This window comes from Bubalus kerabau, chromosome 1 (genome assembly GCF_029407905.1).
Source record: "Bubalus kerabau isolate K-KA32 ecotype Philippines breed swamp buffalo chromosome 1, PCC_UOA_SB_1v2, whole genome shotgun sequence".
Lineage (NCBI taxonomy): Eukaryota > Metazoa > Chordata > Mammalia > Artiodactyla > Bovidae > Bubalus > Bubalus kerabau.
The window spans coordinates 156,957,425-156,981,463 of NC_073624.1; the positions used below are offsets into that span (position 1 = coordinate 156,957,425).

The 24,039-nt window shown below is 45.3% G+C and overlaps 1 long non-coding RNA gene across 1 annotated transcript in view; it reads left to right on the forward strand.

The window, feature by feature from the left end:
* The window catches only part of LOC129641837 (uncharacterized), a 56,524-nt gene that overhangs the window by 21,144 nt on the left and 11,341 nt on the right, over window positions 1-24,039 (forward strand). The window contains exon 2 of the long non-coding RNA XR_008709477.1: window positions 13,431-13,540. This is a non-coding gene — a long non-coding RNA (uncharacterized LOC129641837). The remainder of the gene's footprint in view (window positions 1-13,430; window positions 13,541-24,039) is intronic.

The following is a 24,039-nucleotide window of genomic DNA, read 5'->3' on the forward strand; positions in this document are numbered from 1 at the left end:
TATTTGCATTACCAGCATCCATCCCCCATCCTCCCCTGCTTTATCGTTTGGAGGTGTGCCTCTTTGCCACTCTCAGTCCAGGCAAGGGTGGGGCTCCTCTCCCACTCAAGTTGGGAGGAAGAGCAGGTAGCCCAAAGCTGGGCCCATCGTTGCCTGGGCCACAGTGATTGGTACAGGGAGGTGCACTTGTGACCTGATCAGACTCCATGAGACTTGAGACATCTGCTGGGAATCTAGGGAAGGCCATTCTCTTACTCCTCCCAAAGGATGTGAAATAGGAGCTGCAGCAGCCATTTTGTAATTTGAACTCCCAGGCCTCTGAGTCACTTTCAGCATCTGAGTCTCCCCAGATGGTGCTATGTGGAGCAGAGACTACTGTCCCCACTGAGACCTGTCCAAATGACAGACTTGCCAGCAAATATAAGATTGTTATTGTTTTAAGCCACTGAGTTTGAGGCTATTTGTTAGACAGCAGTTGATATCTAGGACAGCTCATCTCTCATATCTTGCACTCTGGGCTAATCTTTTCTTATTTGCAAACCTGATCATCTTGCCTCTGCTTAAAAGGTCCTCAAGAGTCTGCAGGTTAAAGACCAAACTTCTTCATGTGTTATTCAAGGACTTTGAGGCTCTACCTCTGAGATCTTATCCCCCTGTCTTCCTCTTGGCTATTGTGTCCTTCAGTCACACAGAGCTGCTCATAGCTCCATAAACAGCTCCTACTCCCAGCTCATACTCTGTGTCTTATATAGGCTGTTCCCTGTGCCTGGAATGCCTGTCGGGTCCCTACCAGAAGACTCCTCTCTGCAGAGGTCCTTCTACTCTTTTCTCTTTCTCAAACTCCTGTTGGTCAAATTAATCTAAATTAATCCAACATTTGGATTAATTAATTAGATTAATCACTATATTCCCTCGATTTCTATACATATTCTCTGTTTTTCTATATGGAGATTGCCTTGATTTTATCTTTCAACCCTTCCTATGGAAAATTCGTATGGAGAGTGAAAAAGTTGGCTTAAAGCTCAACATTCAGAAAACTAATATCATGGCATCTGGTCCCATCACTTCATGGCAAATAGATGGGGAAACAGTGGAAACAGTGGCAGACTTAATTTTCTTGGGCCCGCAAAACACTGCAGATGGTGACTGCAGCCATGAAACTAAAAGATGCTTACTCCTTGGAAGAGAAGTTACGACCAACCTAGACAGCATATTAAAAAGCAGAGACATTACTTTGCCAACAAAGGTCCATCTAGTCAAGACTATGGTTTTTTTCCAGTAGTCATGAGTGGATGTGAGAGTTGGACTATAAAAAAAGATGAACACCGAAGAATTGATGCTTTTGAAGTGTGGTGTTGGAGAAGACTCTTGAGAGTTCCTTGGACTGCAAGGAGATCCAACCAGTCCATCCTAATGAAATCAGTCCTGAATGTTTATTGGAAGGACTGATGCTGAAGCTGAAACTCCAATACTTTGCCCACCTGATGCGAAGAGCTGACTCATTTGAAAAGACCCTGATGCTGGGAAAGGTTGAAGGCAGGCAGAGAAGGCAACAACAGAGGATGAGATGATTGGATGGCATCACCGACTCAATGGATATGGGTTTGGGTGAACTCCGGGAGTTGGTGATGGACAGGGAGGCCTGGCGTGCTGCAGTCCATGGGGTTGCAGAGTTGGACACGACTGAGTGACTGAACTGACTGATGGAAAATTCTATTTTATCTCATTTTGAATTTCCAACAGCCCTTTTTAAAAATTCTGTTTTTCACTGTATCTTGTATTGTTTCATGTTTTATGTTTCTTGCTTCATGAATGAAGTAGCTTCCTAAATCTTTCTACTCTTCTTTATTTTGAATTATCATAGCTTCCTTGTAGGTCTGTTTTTCTATATTTCTTGATTTCTTGCTTTCTTACTGGTGACCCCGTGGACTATTATAGCCTATCAGGCTCCTCTGTTCATGGGATTCTTCAGGCAAAAATACAGGAGTGGGTTGCCATTCCCTTCTCCAAAGGATCTTCCTGACCCAGGGATTGAACCCAGGTCTCTTGCATTCCAGGCAGATTCTTTACTACATGAGCCTTCAGGGAAGCCCTTTTCTTGTTAGCAACTTGCCTCAAATGGACAATTCTTGAGTTGTCCGTTCATGTTTAAGAAAGAGCAGCTTGGGAGCTCTGAGGACATAGGGCTTGACACATTCCCCTGTGATGGGTGAACAGGAAGCTATTACCCTGGAAATAATCGAGTGCCATAGATATAGGCTGCAATATCCCACCCCCTGAGCTATCTTTGGTTGTCCCAGACAGTTCATTCTAGTTCATGGGAGTGTATTCTTCCTTGTCACTGAGTGATGCATACTTTGATATAGAGCCCACTGTACATGGGGTGGCGTAGGAGGAGTAATGAGCCTTATAAAGATTAACCCTCTCTATTCATCCCTAAATCTACTTTCTGATCCTCATTCTTACTTGGCAACTTTGAATCACAAACCTCTCTGTACCTGGACATGGCAGGATAGCCTCCTCATCAGCTATAACCTCATTCTCAGGTGTTTTAGACTGCCTCTTCTTCCATCCAACTCCATCCATATCTGGGCAGTTTCTATATACTGCTGCTGCTGCTAAGTTGCCTCAGTCGTGTCCAACTCTGTGTGACCCCATAGACGGCAGCCCACCAGGCTCCGCCGTCCCTGGGATTCTCCAGGCAAGAACACTGGAGTGGGTTGCCATTTCCTTCTCCAATGCATGAAAGTGAAAAGTGAAAGTGAAGTCGCTCAGTCATGTCCGACTCGTAGCGACCCCATGGACTGCAGCCTACCAGGCTCCTCCATCCATGGGATTTTCCAGGCAAGAGTACTGGAGTGGGGTGCCATTGCCTTCTCCAAAACAGAAGCACAGCCATTGCTAAATTAAGTACAGAGTCATCATCCTGGTAGCTCAGACCCTCTGCAGGGTGAAATCTCTGCCCCCAACTCCCACCTGGTTTGCCCACCTGTTGCCTCAGACCCCTTCCCCTCTTGCCCCATCCAAGCCATGCAGTCTACACCAGTCCCCCCTGGTCCTAATTCGTTATGGCTGATTGGAACAGCTTTTAAATGTAGTCCCTAGGGCCCACCATTGATAACTGTGTTATAGCAAATGGCACCCTCAAGCACCTGGAGAATCCCTCTCTTGTCTCTTTTGCTGCTGCCTTTGCTGGGTTTTAAATCTGTTTAACAAAATAGACTTCTGTCCTATTTGTGTCTTGGCTCTCATCAGAATTTCCTTGAAGGTAAGGACTGTGGCTTAGTCATCTTAGTTTCCTCCAGAAGGTTGGCTGGTATAGTACTTCACATCTGCTAATAAGCATGATGGAATGAGAGCTGGGTAGACCTGATTGAGGTCTCAGCTGTGCCAGTTAATAACTGTGCATCCTCAGAAAACTAAATTATGTTCTCTGGTCCACCACTACCTCATGTGCATTTTGAGACTCAAATAAGATGATAAACCTTTTACAAACCTAATAAACTGTGAGGGGAAGATTTCATTGTTGTTGTTACTTGCTAAGTTGTGTCCGACTCTTTTGTGACCTCATGGACTGTAGCCCACCAGGCTCCTCTGTCCGTGGGATTTCCCAGGCAAGAATATTGGAGTGGGTTGCCATTTCCTTCTTCAGGGGATCTTCCTGACCCAAGCATCGAACCATGTCTCCTGCTTGGCAGGCGGATTCTTTACCACTGAGCCAAACCTAAGGAACTGTGAGAGAGAGGATTTCATTGAGGACATGCTTATAAAGAGAAAAGCTGAGCAGTGATGGACAAGGACTCCCTGCAGGTAGGTTGCATTAAGGGAGATGAAACCCCAAGGGTCTATCAGGGAAGACTTGGTAGAGGCATATAGTGGTGGCCAGGGACAACTGGCACCTATGAAAATCGGGAGGTAGGTGATCAAGAGGACAGGGATTTTAAGTGTAGCTGATTGGAGGATGATGTGATGACCGGGATGGAGAATTTGGCAGGAGAGCAAGTTTGGTGGCCAGATGAGGTGTTAGGTTTGGGAAATGTAAGGTCTGAGGTGAGGATTCCATAGAGATGCTCTGTCAGAAAGTTGAACACGTGAAGTTCCTACATGGGAGAAAATCTTGGATGTCTCTGTTACTGAGCTGATTATTGGCACCATGGAGAGGATGAGATGTGTAAGGGAATGTGGAGACAGATCAGAGAGCTGAGGACAGGATTTTAGAGAAGAGAAGCATTTTTTGAAGTTTTAGGCTAGAATTGTAGTCCATGGAAGGAGGAAAGTGTTCTGTGACACAGCAGGGGACCAGGAGAGCACTGGTCTCAAAGATGAGAGTTTGAAGAATGAATGCTGATTACTGATTGGGTATTTGTTGATATTAAGAAATTATGTGATGTGTTTAGATGTGATAATGGTGTTGTGTTTATTTTTTTTTTAAGTCTTAATCTTTTAGATATACACATTCTTCATCTGAATGATTTACAGATAAAATGATACAGTGTTTGGTACCTGCTTTAAAATAAACTGGTGGGATGTCTAAAAGGGACACACGTAGATTCAAATAGGATGAAAGTTAAGGATGGAAAAGATATACCATGCAAACAGTAACCAAAAAGAGAGCTGGGTGGCTATACTATCATCAGACAAAATGGACTCTAAGACTGAACTTATTATTAATGACTAAGGAGGATATTTTACAATGACAAAAGGCCAATCCATCAGGAAGACATAAAAATTATAAAAATATATGCACCTCACAAGCCTGGCAGGCGACAGTCCTTGGGTTCGCAAAGAATCAGACACGACTGAGTGACTAAAGAGAAGAGGATTCATCTAACAACAGATCCTTGAAAACATGAAGGAAAAAAAAAACCCTGAAAGAACTGGAATGAGAAATAGATAATCAACAGTAACAGCTGGGGCCTTCAGTACTCCACTTTCAATAATGGATAAAATAAAGAAGATCAACAAAAGAAGTACGTTTGAACAGCACTCTAAAACAATAGACCTAACAGATACCTATAGAGCATTCTAGCCAACAAAAACAAAATACATGTTCTTTCCAAGTGCACATTGAACATCTTGAGAGTTTGGTTGGGACTTTAAAAGGTTTTCTAAGCCTGGCATAATTTGAGGCCAATTTTCCTGAATTAATCAGCCACTGAAATCCCTGCTGATTAAGGATAGGATAGGACGCAGTGTTTGGGCGCAGAGCCTGCTGCATTGGTTAGAGTTCTTAATTATACTTACAGAAGTGGGTGGCTTTGTGCTTAAGAAGATGGGCTCAGAGCAGTGGCCTGGATCCGATTCCTGGGTCTGCCATTTACTGGGTCTCTGAACGTAAGCAAATTGCTTAACCTCTTTGTGCCTTGATTTTTTTTTGCCCGTGGAATAAAAAATGATATTAATATTGATATCTTAATATTGTTAATAGTTGTTAGGATTAAATTTAAAAATCTGTGTCAAGCATATACAAACATGCATGGAACCTGGTAAACATTAACCAAGTGGGATTATTATGTGTTAGTATTATTATGAATGACTGGGTTACGGTAACAGAAATTCAACACGACTAGATTAGGGAAGAGGGAGGGATTTATTGACTCTTGTAATTGACAGTATAAGAAACCAAGCATTTATAAATCAGTTTATTTTCAGGAATATCTCGAAGCTTCACCTTCTTCCATGTTGGTTTACTTCTCAGGCAGGTTTTCCACAAGGTGGCCACCTGCTTCTCTGTGCTCACATGCTACTTTCTGAGCAATGCCCACAGAAGGCAGAGCTCCTTTTATCTTGAAGCTCCAGCAAAGGCTTTGGAGTTGGCTTTTACTGGCCTGGCTGGTGTTCCCAGTCCATCAGTGATCTGATTACTGTGGCCAGGGGAACTCAGTGCTGTCCTTGGCCAGTCTCGAGTCACATGTAACCTTTAGTGATCTGAGGTTGGGTGGGGGGATAGTCCCAAAAAGAATGAGGTATTTTTATCAGAAGAAGAATAAGGATGCTGGGCAAGTCGAAAGTCATTTCTGCGACACCCACAGAAGGGGCAAAGTGGAGAAGGGCTGTGGAAGAAGGGAGGCGCCTGTGCCAGGCCGTGAGGCTGCTAGCAGCATGAGGGCGTGTCACATAAGCTGGTAAGATGTTTCCCAAAGCGAGTTCCACCGAGTGCCAGTTCAAACAAGCATTAATAGACGTTCCTGTGAGACAGCTTCTGTGGAGGAGGAAGTTTGGGAAATGCCAGGTGTCTTTACTACAAAATTCTCCCTGCTTTTAACACACCTCTGTATTTGATGATTCTGCAGGATCGAGATACACATCTGAGATTCCCAAACATCTGGAACCATGGAACCCTTATTCAGTGGAGCATTTTGTAGGATCACAATCTGTGGAACACAATTTGGGAAGCATGGTAGAATAGGATGGTGATGAGGTTGGGAAATGGCAGGAGCAAGAGACTCCCTTGAATGTTTGCAGGGGGACAGTGGTCTGCAGGTGACTGTGGGTGGTGAGGGGTGAGCCTCTCCTCTTCAAGCCTGGAGTGAGAAACTTCTGTCTTAGTCCAAAGGGGAAACCAAGATCACATCGTTTTGCCTGTAACCAAGTTGGCCCTCACCCAGAGAACACACCCTCCCTACCTGTCGGGAAACAAATAGAGGACTGATGCAGGTTCTCCCCCTTTAGATTCAGCTGAGAACAATGGGGAGAAGCCTCGTCCCTGGGGAGAGCAGAGTTTCTAGACCTACTCCTCCAGGCAGGGTGTGATGCGCAGGGATGATGGGCCTGATCTTGGAAGGTCTCTGCAGGGCAAGTTCTGTGTCCTCCATGTGTGCTCAGGGGCAGGAGAGAACTTCCATCAATGGGTGTAACAGCAGCATCTCAGACAGCACTCTGTGGCCTGGAGAAGACTCTGTTTTGTGGGACTACCTGGGAGTAACCATGCTCTCAGGGAGACAGCCAAGTCTTTGTAAGCTTGAGCACCAGGGAGTCAGCCCCCTAGAATCCTTTTGAGCTATGTCACTGCAATCCTAATGCACGCTTACCATCCTATGGCAGCCTTTGCATGGGAATTAACCCCACTGTACTCTAACAGAGCTATGTGTCCTTCTTTATGACTTGAGACTAGAGGTTTCAGCCTGTACCAGGGGATAGACTGGTGACCTAAAGGGAGACATCTCTTGAAGGTGGCATTTGTCCAGAGGGCCATTCCCCCCAGAAAGGGGCCCCTACCACCACATGACCCCTTAGTGCTGTCGTGAAAGTCAGTTGCTGCTGTTAATCATTTCAGTTTTAGGGACATTTCTGGACTAGATTTCCCTGGTGGCTCAGATGGTAAAGCGTCTGCCTACAATGCGGGAGACCTGGGTTTGATCCCTGGGTTGGGAAGATCCTCTGGAGAAGGAAATGGCGACCCACTCCAGTACTCTTGCCTGGAAAATCCCATGGATGGAGGAGTGTGGTAGGCTACAGTCCACGGGGTCCCAAAGAGTCGGACGCGACTTAGCGACTTCACTTCGACCTCACTTTTCATGGACTAGGCACCAAGTTTTCAGTGCGCTTTCACTGTTTCTGTTGGTTCATGAGAATTTGCTTACAACTGAGGAAATGGAGATTCAGAGTTTAGAAAATTTTCCTGGAATCATACAGATGGCAAGTGGCAGAGCTAGGGTTCACATGCAGATCTGTCTGATGCCAGAGACTGTGCACTTTAGGGGACTGGCAAGATTACTAGAGTGGGTTGCCATTTCCTTCTCCAGGGGATTTTCCTGACCCAGGGATCGAATCTAGGTCTCCTGCATTGCAGGCGGGTTCTTTACCATCTCCTGAAATGATGATGCTCTTAGGATTTACACAACAGGGGGGATTTGGGTTTGATGTTTGTCTGGGGGAGGAGCATTCACTGCTGTTCTTCTTAAGAGGCAGGATATGTTCTGGGACTTGGGTCCTGGGAGTCTCTTCATATTTTCTCCGCTAATGTCCTCTGGGACCTAGGAGCCATGGTTTTGAAGCTACTCCTGCCAGTTAGCTTTGATACAAATGGGCATCAGCTCTAAATCAGTAGAATGTTCTGTCATTGGCTCTAAGCGGCAAATGAGATAATTAGGTCTTGCAAAGCTGGTCACCTGTCATCTCATTTCCATGTTTGATGGGGTTCCTAAACATTGGTACCATTTGTTAAATACTCCCTTGTGCTCCTTTTGAAGGAGTTTTGCTCTAAAGGGGAGGAAGAGAAGTGAGGTGGTACCTGAAGGGAAAATTGAGATTAGGAGAGGCAGTTTTTTGTTTGTTTTTAAATCAATGAACAAATGAATGAATGACTAAACACATAAATAATAAGAGCATGTTAGTATGCCGAAAGAAATGATCAGTAGTGAGGAGGCATGTGATGAAATAAGATGACTGAAGCTATGTCCTCAAGTAGATGAGATGGGGATAGATTTAAAACACAGATGGAAGGAATGGCTGTAATCAGACATTTGGCTGGAATCCAGATATCCCATGCTTACAGAATCCTCCAGGCCATAGAGGGGAGGCTGTGGGTCTTGGGGAAGAGACTTGGACTTAGCCAGAAGGACTGATTTCCAATGGCCCTGTGCTTCCTCCAGAGGGTCCTGGAACAGGGTGGATAACCTCTATGAGCTTTGGTTTTGGTCTCCTTGTAAGATGAAGATGATTTTGCATACTCTGCAGAGTTGCAACAAGTATTAAACAAGATAGTGTAAGCAGAACCCTTGGCATGGAAAATAAAAGTGATTTCAATTCTATCACTGAGAGATAACTGTATTCACCATTTTAATGTATTTTTGCACCTATCTTTTTCCCACTTAATATAAACAATACTTAGAAATAGTATTGTTCTTTACATACTCTTCTATAACATGCTTTTAGCACTTAAATATATTGAGGACAATTTTCCACAACAATTTTTCTATAACATCATGTTTTAAATATATGCAGATCATTGCAGTAAGTGGATATACCATACTGTATTTTAACCAATTCCTGTTGTAGACATCATGGAAGTTGCTCCTTACTATTTTCTATTATAAATTACTGTTAACATTTCCTTTCAGCTGTATTTTCACATACATCCATGGTTATTTCCCTATGGAAGTTTTCTGGCAGTGGAATTTCAACTGACCTGTGGGCAAGCTCTTTCACACGGCTATATAGAGAGAGGAAGAGGATTTTAGGGGACAGCACAGACAGGCAGAGTGAAGTGTGATACCCGAAGGGTGCTGATGAATGGCTTGCTGTCATTCAGGAAGCAGGGCTCTGGGGGCCTGAGATCAATCTCAAGATGTAATCTGTCTCCTTTAACAATTTAATTGCTGCCCTGGTTGAAGACATGAAGGCAAGCTTACCAAATATGAGGATGTTGTGAAGTTGGCAAGGATATGTTGAATGATGGAATCAAGATGCAAGGGAGACCCTGAATGGCAGGAAGAATGGGCTGAAGCAAACAGGAGAGACTGAACTGGGAAAACTGTAGTGTCTTAATGATACATCTAGACTAGGCACATCAGGGCTAGAGTAGAGCTGGATGAATGCCAGGTCATGCCAAAAAGACATGGGAGTTGATGTCGTGTGGTTGACCCCCAAACTCATGCAAAACAATCCAATAGCCCTCAGGTGGTATTGGTATGAGTACAGTGTCTAGACCTTGTGTCAGTGGAAAGCTGACTGCTAAGCTGGAGCTCAGCAGAAAGAAAAAAGTGGTCAGGCTGGTGAATGATCTAGACCATAATTGTTCAATAGAAATATTGCTGTTGTTCCATCACCAAGTCATGTCCAACTCTTTGTGACCCCATGAAGTGCATCATGCCAGGCTTCCCAGCCCTTCCCTATCTCCCAGACTTTGCTCAAATTCATGTCCATTGAGTCAGTGATGCCATCCAGCCATCTCATCCTCTGTCACCTCCTTCTCTTACCCTCAATCCTTTCCAGCATCAGTGTCTTTTCCAACAAGACAGCTTTACAATGCAGGCCAAATCAATCTATCTATCTAAAATTAAAAAAATTTCTAGTAGCCAGTACAATATTTTAGATAACTCAGTCTATCAAAAATATTATCATTTCATCATGTAATCAATATAAACAAATTATTGAGATATTACATTCTCTTTTCCCTCCCTATGTGCTAAGTCTTTGAAATCCAGTGTGTATCTTATACTTCCAGCACATCTCAGTTCAAGCTCTAGATTTTCAGTGGTCAAAATGAAACATAGTTCACTGAAACCAAAAGTTGTATTTAGTGGAAAAATATTTTATACTACTTTTGTTTTTTAATTTAAATTTAAATGATTAAAATTAAGCACAATAAAAATTGAGGTTCTCAGTTGCCCCAACAGCACTTCAAATACTCAGTAACCTCGTGTGGCCAGTGGCTATTGAAATTGGACAGGGAAGGTCTATGCCCTATGGTTGCTACTCAAAATGTGGTCCATGGACCAACAGCATTTGCATCCTCTGGGAAGTGGTTAGAGATGCAGATGCTCAGGCTCCACCCAGAACTCCTGAGTCAAAATTTGCACTTCAGCAAATTCTGTGCATGATTCATGTGCTCACTTGAGAAGTAGTGATCTAGATGTCAGGTGATGACTTGGGGAATATATGAAGAAGCCAAGAAACCATGTTTTGCATGGCAAAAGGAAACTTCAGGAGACTATGATAATTTTCAAACATTTAAGGGCCTGTATATGGAAAGTGGGAAAGATCAGATGGAAGAACTGAGACCACAGGTGAAGGTGGGACTGGGGTGGGAGAAAGGGAACTGAATTTTTTTAAGCTTCCATAGTTAATTTCACTTAATCCTCATAATGAAGAACTGGACTTGGAGTTAACTCAGATAATCTGAGTTGAGATCTCATCATCACTAATCACTGTGCAACCTCAAGGAAAAATTTCTTAGCCACTCTGAACCTCAGTTTATTGTCTCTAAAATGGGAAAAATAACAGCCCACATGCCAGGGCTAATGTGAAGACCACGTAGGCAAGGACGATAATCACTGTATTTACCACATCTTCCTTGGGCTCAGACATGGCATAGATTCGGTCCGCAGTGAGGATTTCTTTGTAAACTAGGCAGAGCTCTGGCATGTGAAGGATGGCTGGTACTACTGTTAGCAGGCTTGTGGTTTGGGGTGACAGATTGCATTTTCAGTAGACACAAATGAACCCTGCCCCTGCGTGTCTTCATTGCACGAAAAGCCTCTTTTTTGTTTACAGCCCTGATTGATCTGGGTTGACCTGTCTGCAAACCTTTTCATCAGGAGGGTGAAAATGGAAAACTGGGGAGGAGAGGTCAGGGCTCCTCCATCTCACCCTGCTCGATGGGTGGCGTTGGGTCTCTAGCCACGTTACCTTCATGGGGGTAAAAGATCTCCAAAGAGTGGTACTGGGTCATTCTAAGATGGGGAGAAACTGGCCCATCAGAGCGTTTCTCAGCAAAAGATCTCATTGCTGCTGCGCCAAACCACATCTGTGCTCTGTCAAGTAAACAAAGAATATCTACAGCTCTCAGGCAGGCACTAACATTAGCCGAGTGAGGGCTCTTTGGGGACCGGGGAGAGTAGGCTCGTGTTTGAAAATGAACCACTGTACGTGGATTTATAGCACTGCTTTTCTGATGAAGAGGGGGAAATATTTTTCTCTGGGAGATTAGAATTTACTAGTGGATTCAAGTGTAACTTTGGAGAGTGGCAGAGGTATTAGATGTGGCAGTATCACAGTATTGTTTTATTGGCAATTAGATTTCAAACTGGCACGAATGTATGAAAATAAGTCTCAATTATGGGCCTGCGAAGTTTCTCCACCATCTGTCAACAGTTTGCTCCTTATGCCACAACATGTGTACCTTTGGAGGGAAAATGATTTAATAGCCCAAGTCAAGAGGTACAGCTCACCAAATTATATTGGAGTTTATGGCCAAGGCCTGCATTTGTGATTTCTGATGCAGAAAATGCAAACATGAACTTGTGTGCATACACACACACACACACACACACACACTCTTCAGGGCCTCACAGCTGTCAGAGATGGAAGATATCTTCAAAAGGAGTGAGTTTAACTTTTGCATTTTATAATTGGGAAAAATCAAGTCCCAGAGAGGCCAGGGACTTGTGCAATTGGTGCTGTGAGACCAGGCAGAGCTGGAATGATAACAATAGGAGACTTAGGGATGGGGAAGTGGTGGGTTAGTAAATGTGTAACAACCTCTGGGGAATTGAAAGCCCTGATGTGTAGCACCTGCCTGTTCCCATGATGTAAGCACTTTCATGACGGCGATTTCATACTAACGTGATACCACTGAATGTGAAGTCTGGAAGGGATGTACGATTGCCTCTCACAAGCCAGTTTCTGTGGCTCCCGTGTACCATTGTGAAGGCGGATGGAGGTGGTTATAGATATTTGTGGCTTGCCTGCCCAGCATCTGTTTCCCTTTCTAGTAAGTGTACCCTAATTTTCCCTGAGGGTGTCCACCTGTACCCTGTTTTCAGCCCATGGAGTTTGGTTAGGGTGACCCCATCACCAACTCCAGGAGTGGCGTGTGACCCAGGCCTGGGCCAATCAGTGCATTTCATCTCCCTGGACATTGATTGGCTCAGGGTTGGGCTTGTGGCCCAACTCGGCCCTGGGAGTCAGGCCCAGGGCCTCTGTTTGAAGGGGGGTCTTGGAGCTCTGAAGGAGCTTGTATCGAGTGGTGGTCAGTTTGTGACCGTGAGAGAAGAGGCTGTCGAGAATGAAGACAAACACAGAGGAGAACAGAGCTGAGGCCCTGAGTCTGTTCTTTGCTTCTGGATCTATCTGAGCTTCAAGAGTAGTTCCTGGACATTTTGAGAATCAATGAACACGTTTCATTTTTTAAAAAGTCTGTGCATCTATTATGTCAATTATGCCTCACTTTTAAAAAGGTATCCAGACAGAACCAGCTGTGGAGCAGGGCTCCTTCAGGTCTACTCACTTCTGGAGCAGAAGCTCAGTTCTTAGCTGCCTTTCCCAACCATGCCTTTTTCCCCTCTGTCCAAACTTCAGCAAGCATCCTTGTTCCAACTAAGATTTGGGGAAACTGCACGTTTCTTTATCAGGCATGTTGCCTCTGATGGGAAGAGTTCTAACCGATGAGTTTGTCCCTGAGAGCTATACTAGGGAATCTCTAGAACCTTTTTGATGTACTACTTATCTAGAGTTTGATCCATGAAGCCACAAGCCTTGTCTATTTTCGACATCATTGCTTTCACAGAGCCCAGCATATGCCTGTTTGTGGGAAATGCTCAGTAAATATTAATGGAATGTCTTGTCTCAGGCAGGCTTTGCTGTTATGATGCTGTAACAAACAACCTGTAAACTCAATGGCTTATAACAACAAAGTTGTATCTTTCACTCAAAGTCTTTTATCATTTATGTTGGCTGCAGCTCTGCTCCATGTCTTTTTGTTTTAGGGTCCAGGCTGATGGAACAGCTCCCACTGGGAACATGAAAATCTCATGGCAGAGGGAAAAAGAGCGAAGACAGAACACGTGATGACTCTTAAACTTTCTGCTTAGATAAGGTACTTGGTACTTTTTTTTTAATGTTCCATTGGTCAAAGCAAGTCACTTGGCAGGGACATGTCCCCCAAAGCAAGACACTGCATACCACAGATATCAGTGGAGACGAATGATCAATCCCCTTATAGGCTGGGGAGTGAGTAATGGGGAATAATAATACAGGCAACCACACACTTAAAGGGAGAATGTGGGAATGCGGCTAAAACTAATCTTGTGAAACTGAACATTTGAGTATAGACTGACCCAGCATTGGGCTTCCCTGATAGCTCAGTTGCAATGCAGGAGACCCCAGTTTGATTCCTGGGTCAGGAAGATCTGCTGGAGAAGGGATAGGCTACCCACTCCAGTATTCTTGGGCTTCCCTTGTGGCTCAGCTGGTAAAGAGCCGCCTGCAATGCGGGAGACCTGGGTACGATCCCTGGGTTGGGGAGACCCCCTGGAGAAGAGAAAGGTTACCCACTCCAGTATTCTGGCCTGGAGAATTCCATGGACTGTATAGACAATCTTGTTGCAAAGAGTCAGACATGACTGAGCGACTTTCACTTTCTTTCACTTTGACCCAGCAATGCCCAGAGAGCTTCTTGCCTGTGGGTACCAGTGTTTTAGGAATGTTTCTAGGAGCATGTTTGGTTTAGCAGAAAGCTCCCAGCTCAAACAACTTAAATGTCTGTAGACAGATGAATGGATATATGAATTAGAATACATTTACACAAAGGAATGTAATGCAGCAATGAAAGCGAACGAACCTCAGCTATTTGGAACAACATGAATACATCTTAGAGGCATATTAAGTTAAGTGAAGTAAGAAGATACAGAGAATTTGATTCCAATTTTATAAATCATTCACGTGAAAAAATTACACAAAAAGCAAATGAATGATAAACACAAAAATCAAGATTTGGCTGCTTGGAGTGGGGCAAAGTGTAACAGTGGGATAGGTGGATGTAACTCACTGGCGATGTTCTAGCTTTCAAATGGGGTGGGGAGGTCATTTTCACATTGTGCATTTTAACATATTTGTTACATTCTTTTGTGTCTATCAAGTATTTTGTTCAAAATGGATTTATAAAAGAATGCAAAAATAACAGCTAGGAAAAGTAATAATTTTTAAAAAGATGAGTGGTTGTGGAAAAGTGCTGTCTTAAAAAGTGGAATTCCTAGAAGCAAATTTGGCAAATACACGTTGGGGCAGAATTCCGGGACCACGATAGAAGGTGAGTCCTCTCAGCACCGAACCTAGACTCTGGGAAGTTCACACTATCATCCCTCCCCAAGCCTGGGGGATGACCTGTGTCCTCATTGGCCCCAATATCATGCTCCCTAGGCTGCCGCAGGGACTGAGATGCATGCAGGGACCCTGCCTATGGGCCCGGACATTCCAGGTCCACAAAGAAAGGTTCTCCCCTGCTGATGAACACAATTGACGACTGGGTTTGTCCAACAGGGGTCCTGATTTAACTGTCCCTGAGTTTGGGCCTCTGTGGATACATAGAGAAGGCTCCTTTTGGCCTTGTAAAGTTGAAGAGGCCACACCCAGATATCTCTTGGTAATCCCCATGCCCCACTGACCACTCCAGTGAGGTGGCATTCTGCTGGAAGAGTCCCTGATCTGGTCTCCAAGCTCAGGGCAGGAGAAGGAAGCTTCAGATTGGATATTATGGATCTCTGACAAAATAACCCAGGAGCACCTGCCCCCAGATGCTTCAGCATCTTCCTAGTCAGAGCAAGTTCCATTACTGAGGGGGACTGCCTGCTGTGGTGACTACAGGAGCCCAAGTGGCATCCGAGTCTCTTCCATCAGAGAGAGAAGAAGGGCGCTATGCGGCAGCTTGGAGATGAGCCAGAACCAAAACCAGAGCATGGGTGAGACCTACCCAACCTCTGCATGAGGGGAAGCCTGCCCACATCAGCTCTGCTGAACTTCCTTGCCCACCTGTGGGGCACATGCAAAAAGCTACCAACTTCTCCCTTTTGGGGGTGGTGCCTGCTTGCCAATCTCTACACTCTCAGGCTCATTTAGCTCATTTTAGTTTGGTTGCTTCTGGTTGCAGGTAACAGAAATCCCCCAAAATGTAATTTTTGTCTATTTGCATTTATATAGGAGTAGATATAATGTTAGGTGAAATTTGGTCCAGGATTCAAAAAAATATCACTGAGCCCTCTTTCTCTCTCTCATCTCTTCTTGGCTCAGCTTTCCAGCGTGGGCTTTATTTCAGAGAGACTTCTCACTACTCCCAGCCCTAGGGGTCTCTCAGAGCTTCTGGGACTCCACTAAAGTCCAGTGGGAAAGAAGTAACTTCTAAGTCCCCATGCCCATTAAAAGCCCTGAGATTCATCCTGTTGGGGTCACGTGCCCCTTCCAAACCAATCACAGTGACTGGGGACTGGGAGGCACTGATTGGTGTAGTCAGGTCACACGATCTCCTCAGGGCTGGGGATGAAGTCAGCATCCCCAGAACTTGTGGGTTTCAATAGAAATCCAGGACTGTGAGGAAGAAGGAAGGGGGACTGGATGCTCAGAGAGTAACCCACAGCCACTTCCTGTCTGCTGATGCTTGTTGTTCAGTCACCAAGTCAATGATGCCATCCTCTCAACCATCTCATCCTCTGTTGCCCTCTTCTCTTTCTGCCTTCAGTCTTTTCTGGCATCAGGGCCTTTTCCAGTGAGTCAGCTGTTCGTATTAGGTGGCCAAAGAATTACTGATGCTTGTTAGTCATTTGGAGGAGCACTTTGCACCTTAAAGATAACAGTAGTTTATAGGCCCCACGGATGTTAAAAAAGTATTTTTCTCTATGGTTGTTTGCCTTTTAAATTTATGTTTTTTTTTTTAACTTTTATTTTTAACCATGGTCATTTTCAAACACACGCAAAAGCAGAGTGAATACAGTAATGAATGCATCTCTGTATCCATCAACCAGCTGCAACCATTGTCTTATGCTGATTTTTGTCTTTCAAAGTTTCAAATTTGTTCAGAGTTCAATCTTCATCTTTTCTATTGTGGCTCCTCCTGATAGATGTGATTGTGTTCAGAGGGAAAATGGATACACAGTCACCTACATTTTTTCTAGGTTTGTTTTATTTGGATACATGCTGTGAAGTGAGACGCTAACAGGATTTTCCCTGGATATCTCGTTTCCCCAGGTCTGGTATTGAATCATCCATCCTGTTCTCACTGGTTTGTGAAGCATCCTTGATTTGATACTAAATTCTCGCATGTACCAATATCTGTTTCTGGCTACATATTCTGTTTTATCGACCGATGTGTTCTTGCGCCAATATCAATGTTTAAAATTTAATAGATGTATAAATAAGTTTTCATACCCAGTATACCAAGTTCCACACTAGGCTTCTTTTTTCAGTATTTTCTTCCCCAACTTTATCTATTTATTCTTCCAGATGAAACATAGAACGGTTTTTCTAAGTTCAAAACATAATGGCCTTAGGATTTTGATTAGAATTGGTTAAAGTTCTGTGTAAAGTTGGAAAAAAGAACATTTTCTTCATAGTCAGTCTTCAAATGTATAAATATAGCACATCTTCCCATTTATTCAGGTCTTGTAAGTCCCTCTGTAAAAGTGCATGGTGTTATCTCCTGTGAGGGCCATTCCTGGGGTGTTTATGTATTCTGCTTTGTTTATGGATGAGAGATTTAAAACTTCCCATTTTCTTTTCTTTATTCATTCTCTCTGACTTTTTATTTCTATCAAGTCTGAGTCACTCTGAGAGGTTTAGGCCATGCTTGCTAGGAACCCATCACCCAGTCGGCCAGAGTTTATATTTGCTCTAAAGATGGAGTCCCTTGAGCTCCACGTTACAGTGGAAAGAGCATGAGATCTGACCTCAAGGTAGGCCTGAGCTCACGCCCCTGCCCTGCCCTTTATCAGCTGTGCATCCCTGGGCAAATTATCATTTTGCTTCTCCAAGTCTCATTTTCCTTACTGGCAAATGAATGTGGGTTGTTTTCTCCATTTTTAATCTATTTCCTTTTATTGTGTTTGTTTCCAAACTTCTCTTTCTTCTCCAGGGGAGGCTAAACTTTCTGGGAACAGAGGTTGTGCCTCCTCCACGGCTGCAGGTGGAGACCATAATCAGCAAACAGTAGATGTTTGGTCCTGCCAGGCCACACTGACTTCAGAGTCCAGCCCACGGGCACCATTTTGGTTCATTTGAAATAGAAGATACTTCATTTATTTATTTTTATTTTTAGTAGGAGGATAATTGCTTTACAATGTTGTGTTGGTTTCTGCCATACAACATGAATCGGCCATAAATATATATATATATATATATATATATATGCATATAAATACGTATATATACCCCCTCCCTCTTGAACCTGCCTCCCACTGCCATCCCTATCCCACCTCTCTAGGTCATTGCAGAGCCCCGAGATGAGCTCCTTATGTTATATGGCAGCTTCCATTAGTTGCCTGTTTCATGCATGGTAGTGTATATATTCAGAGAAGGTGATGGCACCCCACTCCAGTACGCTTGCCTGGAAAATCCCATGGATGGAGGAGCCTGGTAGGCTGAAGTCCACGGGGTCACTAAGAGTCGGACACGACTGAGTGACTTCACTTTCACTTTTCACTTTCATGCATTGGAGAAGGAAATGGCAACCCAATCCAGTGTTCTTGCCTGGAGAATCCCAGGGACGGGGGAGCCTGGTGGGCTGCCGTCTCTGGGGTCGCACAGAGTCGGACACGACTGAAGCGACTTAGCAGCAGCAGCAGCAGTGTATATATTTCAAGGTTGCTCTTAAAGTTTGTCCTGCCCTTTCCTTCTCCCACTATGTGTGCAAGTCTCTACATCTGCATCTCTCTAAATAAAAGATACTTTGAAATAACCTGGAGCCCTCACCTGGATTATGGTTCTTTACTAAAACTTTGAAATATGGATAATAGTCTTCAAGAGTAAAATAGTTGAGGTTTATTGAGTTCTTCGCATGTGCCAGGTGCCAGGTGATCACAGTCCAGGTGTGATCTCATGAGACTACACAGAACTCTGGTGCAGAAGGCATAATCCCCATCTTAGTTCAGAGATGCTAGAAACAAAGATCATGCAGCCCAAGTATGGTGCTACTGAGACCAGCTCAGTGCCCTGAACCTGCGTACCCTACCATCTTCCCAACCACAGTCAAGTGGTGGGTTAACAGTGCCTCAGGCCTTGGAGGTAGCCCTCTGGTGGTCTAGGTCTTGCTTTTAGCAAAGTAGTGAAGTCAGGGAGCCATTGATCATGTTAGCTGCCTTCTCTTTCTCCTTACATTTTAAGCATCCCCAGAAAAAGACTGTGATCAATGCTTCTCAGTATGGTGTTGAACTCTTCCTCACCCAGTCTTTGCCACCCCTTGTGCTCCTGACTCGTGAGTGGCAGGGCAGCAAGGCCTTGTAGGACTGCTGGGTGGAAGAGACGGTATGGAGCATGAAAGGGACACAGAGCATGGAGGTGGAGGACCTATGGCCTGGCAGGATGGCAGCGGGGAAGAGGTCTGAGTGGATTTGTGCATGGGCGTGGGGTTGCATGGGAGAGAGAATGTAGCCATATGGGAGTATGTGCTTATGCATGTGAGTCTGTGCATGTATGTTTGACTACATATGGCTGTACGTTTAAGCACATGTGTACATACAGTTATGTTTATCTTTGTGCATGGTTACGATGACTGTGTGACTACATATCAGTGCGTATATGTTCGTGTGTGTGTGTGCGGTTGTCATTTGTGTACATTTTTGTGTTCACAAGTAGGGGAGGATGTGTATATCTTTGCGTAGGATTTTATGGGTATGTGGGCATGGGTGGATGTCAATATATGTGTGTGTATAATTGTGTGTGTGCTTATACGTGTGTGAGAGTGTGTGAGTATATGTACAGCAGGGCCCTGGACTGCAGAGCTGGGTGCCTTTCCTTCACTCTTGACAGATGGTCCGGCTAATGAGGGCCCCTCTGCCACCTGCCTGCGTGCCCCCCTCCCCAGGGCCTTGCTCCCTCTCTTGAGTCCTGCTGCCTTCCTGTGGCTGTTTATCCTCTCCCCGCCCCCTCCCTGACACGTGTGCCTTTTTGGCTGCTGTGTGGGGTAGGTAGGATTAGGACAGAGCTGACAGTCAAGGCTGCCCTGGCCTGAGCCTATGGCGATGGGGCCAGAAAGCAGGTAGGGCTGAGAGTGTGTGTGTGTGTGTGTGTGCCTATGCATATGCGTGTGTGTGTGTGTGTGTGCACGCGCGTGCATGTGGTGGTTACCATGGCAGGGAGGCAAAGTCCAGGCAGCCCTCACCAGTGCCTGGCCTCATCCGCAGGGTGGGCAGGCAGCCCAGGGTAGAAAGGCCTGTGCTTTGCAGACAAAAATGCCAGATGGTGGGGGATTTGGGGGGGCCTTCCATGGCCTGGCTGCCAAGGGCAAGGAGGTTTTCTGGAGCTCTGGAGAATGAGCTGGGGGTTGCTTATGTGCTGCTGTGAGTTTTTTTTGGTGAAAGTGTGTGTGTGTGTGTGTGTGTGTGTGTGTGTGTAGCCTTGTTTTTGCATATTTTAGAATATATTTCCCTTTTGGATTTCTATCAGTTTGCTAAAAGATTTGATCTTTAAGCTTTAGTTTTCTTTTTTCTTGTATAAGAAGGGTACATGTTCCTGCAAGGAAGTCAAAACATCTTTTTTAACAGAAAATATTTATTGATAGGCTATAAAAAGCAGCACCAAATAAGGCAGACATTTAGATTGGGTGTTTCAGTTGTGAGTGAGCCTTAGGGCCATGGCGAGTGGCTGGGTTCTGTTCATGTTATGAATGGGTTTTGTCTCCTGCTGCCTAGTTTTCTAATTTTGTCTTTAGTGCAAGTTTTCCTGGGTGGACCCACTCATCCTTGACGACGTGCGCTACCTGGTCCTATTGGAAAATGCAGAGCTTGCCCAGGTGCAGGCTCAGACAGGTGTGGGATGGCTCTGCTCCTCCACCCTGAACCAACATGGCATCTCCATGGAGACCGCCCCACACACGGATCTCACGAGGATAGCCACACCTGAGCACACAACCTTGGGTAGAGACCAGCTTTTCTTTTCTCTTTGGAAAAGAGAAACCATGTGGGAGAAGCATGATTTTATGTGAGTGAAGCATTCCCTGGCCCTCACACAGCCCAAGTACTAAAGTCTGCACAGGAGGGCGGTGCTCATGGCAGCCTTGAGATGATGCGCGGACCTTCCAGTGGAGCTTGCCTTGGAAACAGGTCTTCCCAGCCTCAAGGAAATGGCCAGCTGTCTGCCTCTGGCTCTCCTGTTCCCTCATCACCAGGCTTAGAAACCCTCCATGGTGTCATGCTGAATAAAGTCCAGATTCCTTCACAGGGCACTGCAGGTGGTAAGCATAGCTTCCTTCCCAGGGCACCTTCTTCTTGTAGCTCATCTGTTGCTACCACTTTGGTCTCTTGCTCCAGGCTCTAAAGGCCATTTTCTTTTTAAAAAGTAATTTTCTTTCTTTCTTTTTGGCTGTGCTGGGTCTTCGTTGCTGTGTGGGCTTTTCTCTGGTTGTGGTGAGTGGGGGTTACTCTGTAGTTGTGGTGCGTGGGCTTCTCAGTGGTGGCTTCTTTTGCTCTGAAGCACGGGCTTGAGAACGCGTGGGCTTCAGTAATTGTGTCTCATAGGCTCTAGAGCACAGGCTCAGTAGTTGGGGCTCGCGGGCTGAATCGGCCCGTGGCATGTGGGTCTTCCTGATCTGCCCCGTGGCATGTGGATCTTCCTGGATCAGTGCCGAACCCATATCTCCTGTACCGGCAGGCGGATTCTTTACCAATGAGCCATCAGGGAAGCCCTGCTTTTAATTTTTAAGCAGAAAAAAATATGTATTAACATGCTATAAAAGCAGTACCAAATACGAATGAAGACAATAAGACTTTCACTCACGCTGCCTCTCTCCCCAGGATGCCCTTTGCTCCTTTTCCTGCCTGAAGCCCATCTTTCTTTCCGGGCTCAGCTAGCTGACACTTCCTCCTTCCTTTCCCTGCTCCTATGACATATCATAAACTAAGAAAAATCTCATGTGATTCCTGTCTGAAGTGGCTGCTTTCTTTTCTTGAGGTCGAGGGACTGTATTTAATCCTGACACCTAGCGAAGCTGCTGGCGCGTAGGAGGTGCTCGGTTGGCTGAATGAATAAACAGAAATGCAAGCAAAAAAAAAAATTTTGAAATGTGTACCACTGAGAACATGCATTATGATTCTGAACGCTGATCTAGTCATATCACCATCATCATTATTGTTATCAGAGTGTGTGTGTGTGTGTGTGCGTGCGCGTCTGTGTGTGTGTGTGCGCGTCTGTGTGTGTGTGTGTGTGTGCGTCTGTGTGTGTGCGTGTGCGTCTGTGGGTGGGTGTGTGTGTGCGCGTCTGTGTGTGTGTGTGCGTCTGTGGGTGTGTGTGTGTGTGCGTCTGTGTGCGCGTCTGTGTGTGCGTGTGTGTGCGACTGTGTGTGTGTGTGTGTGTGCGTCTGTGTGTGTGTGTGTGTGTGTGCGCGTCTGTGTGTGTGTGTGTGTTTGCGCGTCTGTGGGTGTGTGTGTGTGTGTGCGTCTGTGTGTGTGTGTGTGTGTCTGTGGGTGTGTAACTGCATGTGTGGTGACACTGGCCCATTCAGTGGACACAGAAACAGAGCATTTACAAGTTTCACTCAGGAAGTAAGAGATGATGAGACAGAAATTGTTACTCATCCGCCCAATATCCAGTTTCTTCTTCTAGCACTTTCTGTCTTGAGCATAGCCTTCATCAACGTCATCTTGCATATGACCTCTCCCTCGCCATGATTATTATCAGCCTCTCTTCCACCTTCCGACACGCTCCTGATTGAATACATTTATACCCTAGAGGGAAAGATGGGCCAGTGATTCTGGGTCAAACATATGCTGGGTGCTGAGGATGCAGAGATGAAAGAAGCAGGACCCCTCCAATAAGGAACTCACATCCTAGGAAGAGACCTGTACAGATACGGACAAAGCTTAGCTAATTCTGTAGTAGAAACAGGAGCAGATTCGCTTCTGAAGCATAGGGGAGAGAGAGATCTTCACACTGGAAAGCTCCTACTCATTCTGAAAGTTCCAGCTCATCTGCCCCCTACTCTAGAACACCTTCCTGTCCAGAAATGTGGGGATTCAGATGTATAATTCAGCCCCTTTCCCCCACAACCTTCCCACCCCTGCTATATCACACACAGACATAGATAGACATTTGGGTATAGAGTCCTTCACTAACGGGGAGTAATTTCTCTTGCAAAAACACAAGAAACTTAAGATTTAAGATTAGATGTTGCTTTTTTATAATGTCCCTTGATTGTTTCCACGACTTGAGTTCAACTCTTCCATTGTGTTACTTGATCCTCTTCCCTCTCCGCCTACTTTTTCTCTCTCTCTGGATCAACACCCCAACCTTCTTCATTTCTTGGGAGAACAAATGCTCTGTCCACAGCTGATAGCCCCTGGGATGTGCCTGGCTGGCCCTATGGTGGTTCATGGTGGGAGTCTGCTCTGATTGGTTGGTGCTTATGCCACACGTTGCTGTTAGCTATTTTGAATGTTGCCCTGGCTTAGCTCCAGTCTTGGCTCCCGGACCCCCACTGCACATCAAGGGCTTGGCTTGGCAACACTTTCCTGTTGGGTCCTCTGTCTGCTTTTGTGTTTTGTTAGGTGTGGGTGTATTGAGTAGGAGGAGCCTCTAGAAGCTACATCAGCCTGCTTGCCCTCACCCAACTGCTCCTGGGAATGATCTGCCCTCAGTGCTGTGAGGCCACACCCTCACTTTGCACTCACACTCCTGGCTGCTGAACCAAGCGGCTGGGAGCAGGATTGCTCCTCAAACAGTGTAGGGGTAGGGGGAGCACCACCAATCCTCCAGTGGAAAATAAAAAGGTCAGGCAGTATTAATTCATCTGCACAACTCACTGGGCTTAAAAAGCACAGCCTGAAATGGCTTCTTGATTGAGAGAAGATGCTTCATTAATCTTGGCCCTCTCATTTAAGAGTGTGAAGAATGGAGACTAATGGCTGGCATTTCAGTCTCATCGATGGGACGCAAATGCACAGACACCGGACTATAATTGCAGAGAAATCACAAGAAGAGGAGGAGTGAGCAGGCCAGGGAGATGAGCAGGGAACTCAGTATCCTGAGGATGGTGGTGGTGGGGAAATGCGTGTGTATAAGTCCCTTCTTGTATATGTTGCCTGCTAATTCAATATCCTGAATCATCCTGGAGACAGTCCTCCAGGTCCTCAGTGTGAGAGCTCTGGCCTAGAAGTCAAGAGTCCTGGGTTTGAGTCTGGTTCCTCCACTGCCTGACTGGGTGAGTGAAGCAGGTTGGTGCCCCTTGCTGTAAAATTCAGGGAGAGATGACTTCTCCGGTCCATCTCAGTGTTAGGCTGCTTGAAGCTGTGACAGATACCGCTTGGGTTAGGCCTTGTAGCCTAGGGTTGAAGGCAATGCCTCTGCCTTTGTGGGGTAGCCACACCTGCTCATGAGATCCAGTGTGCTAAGAGACCTACA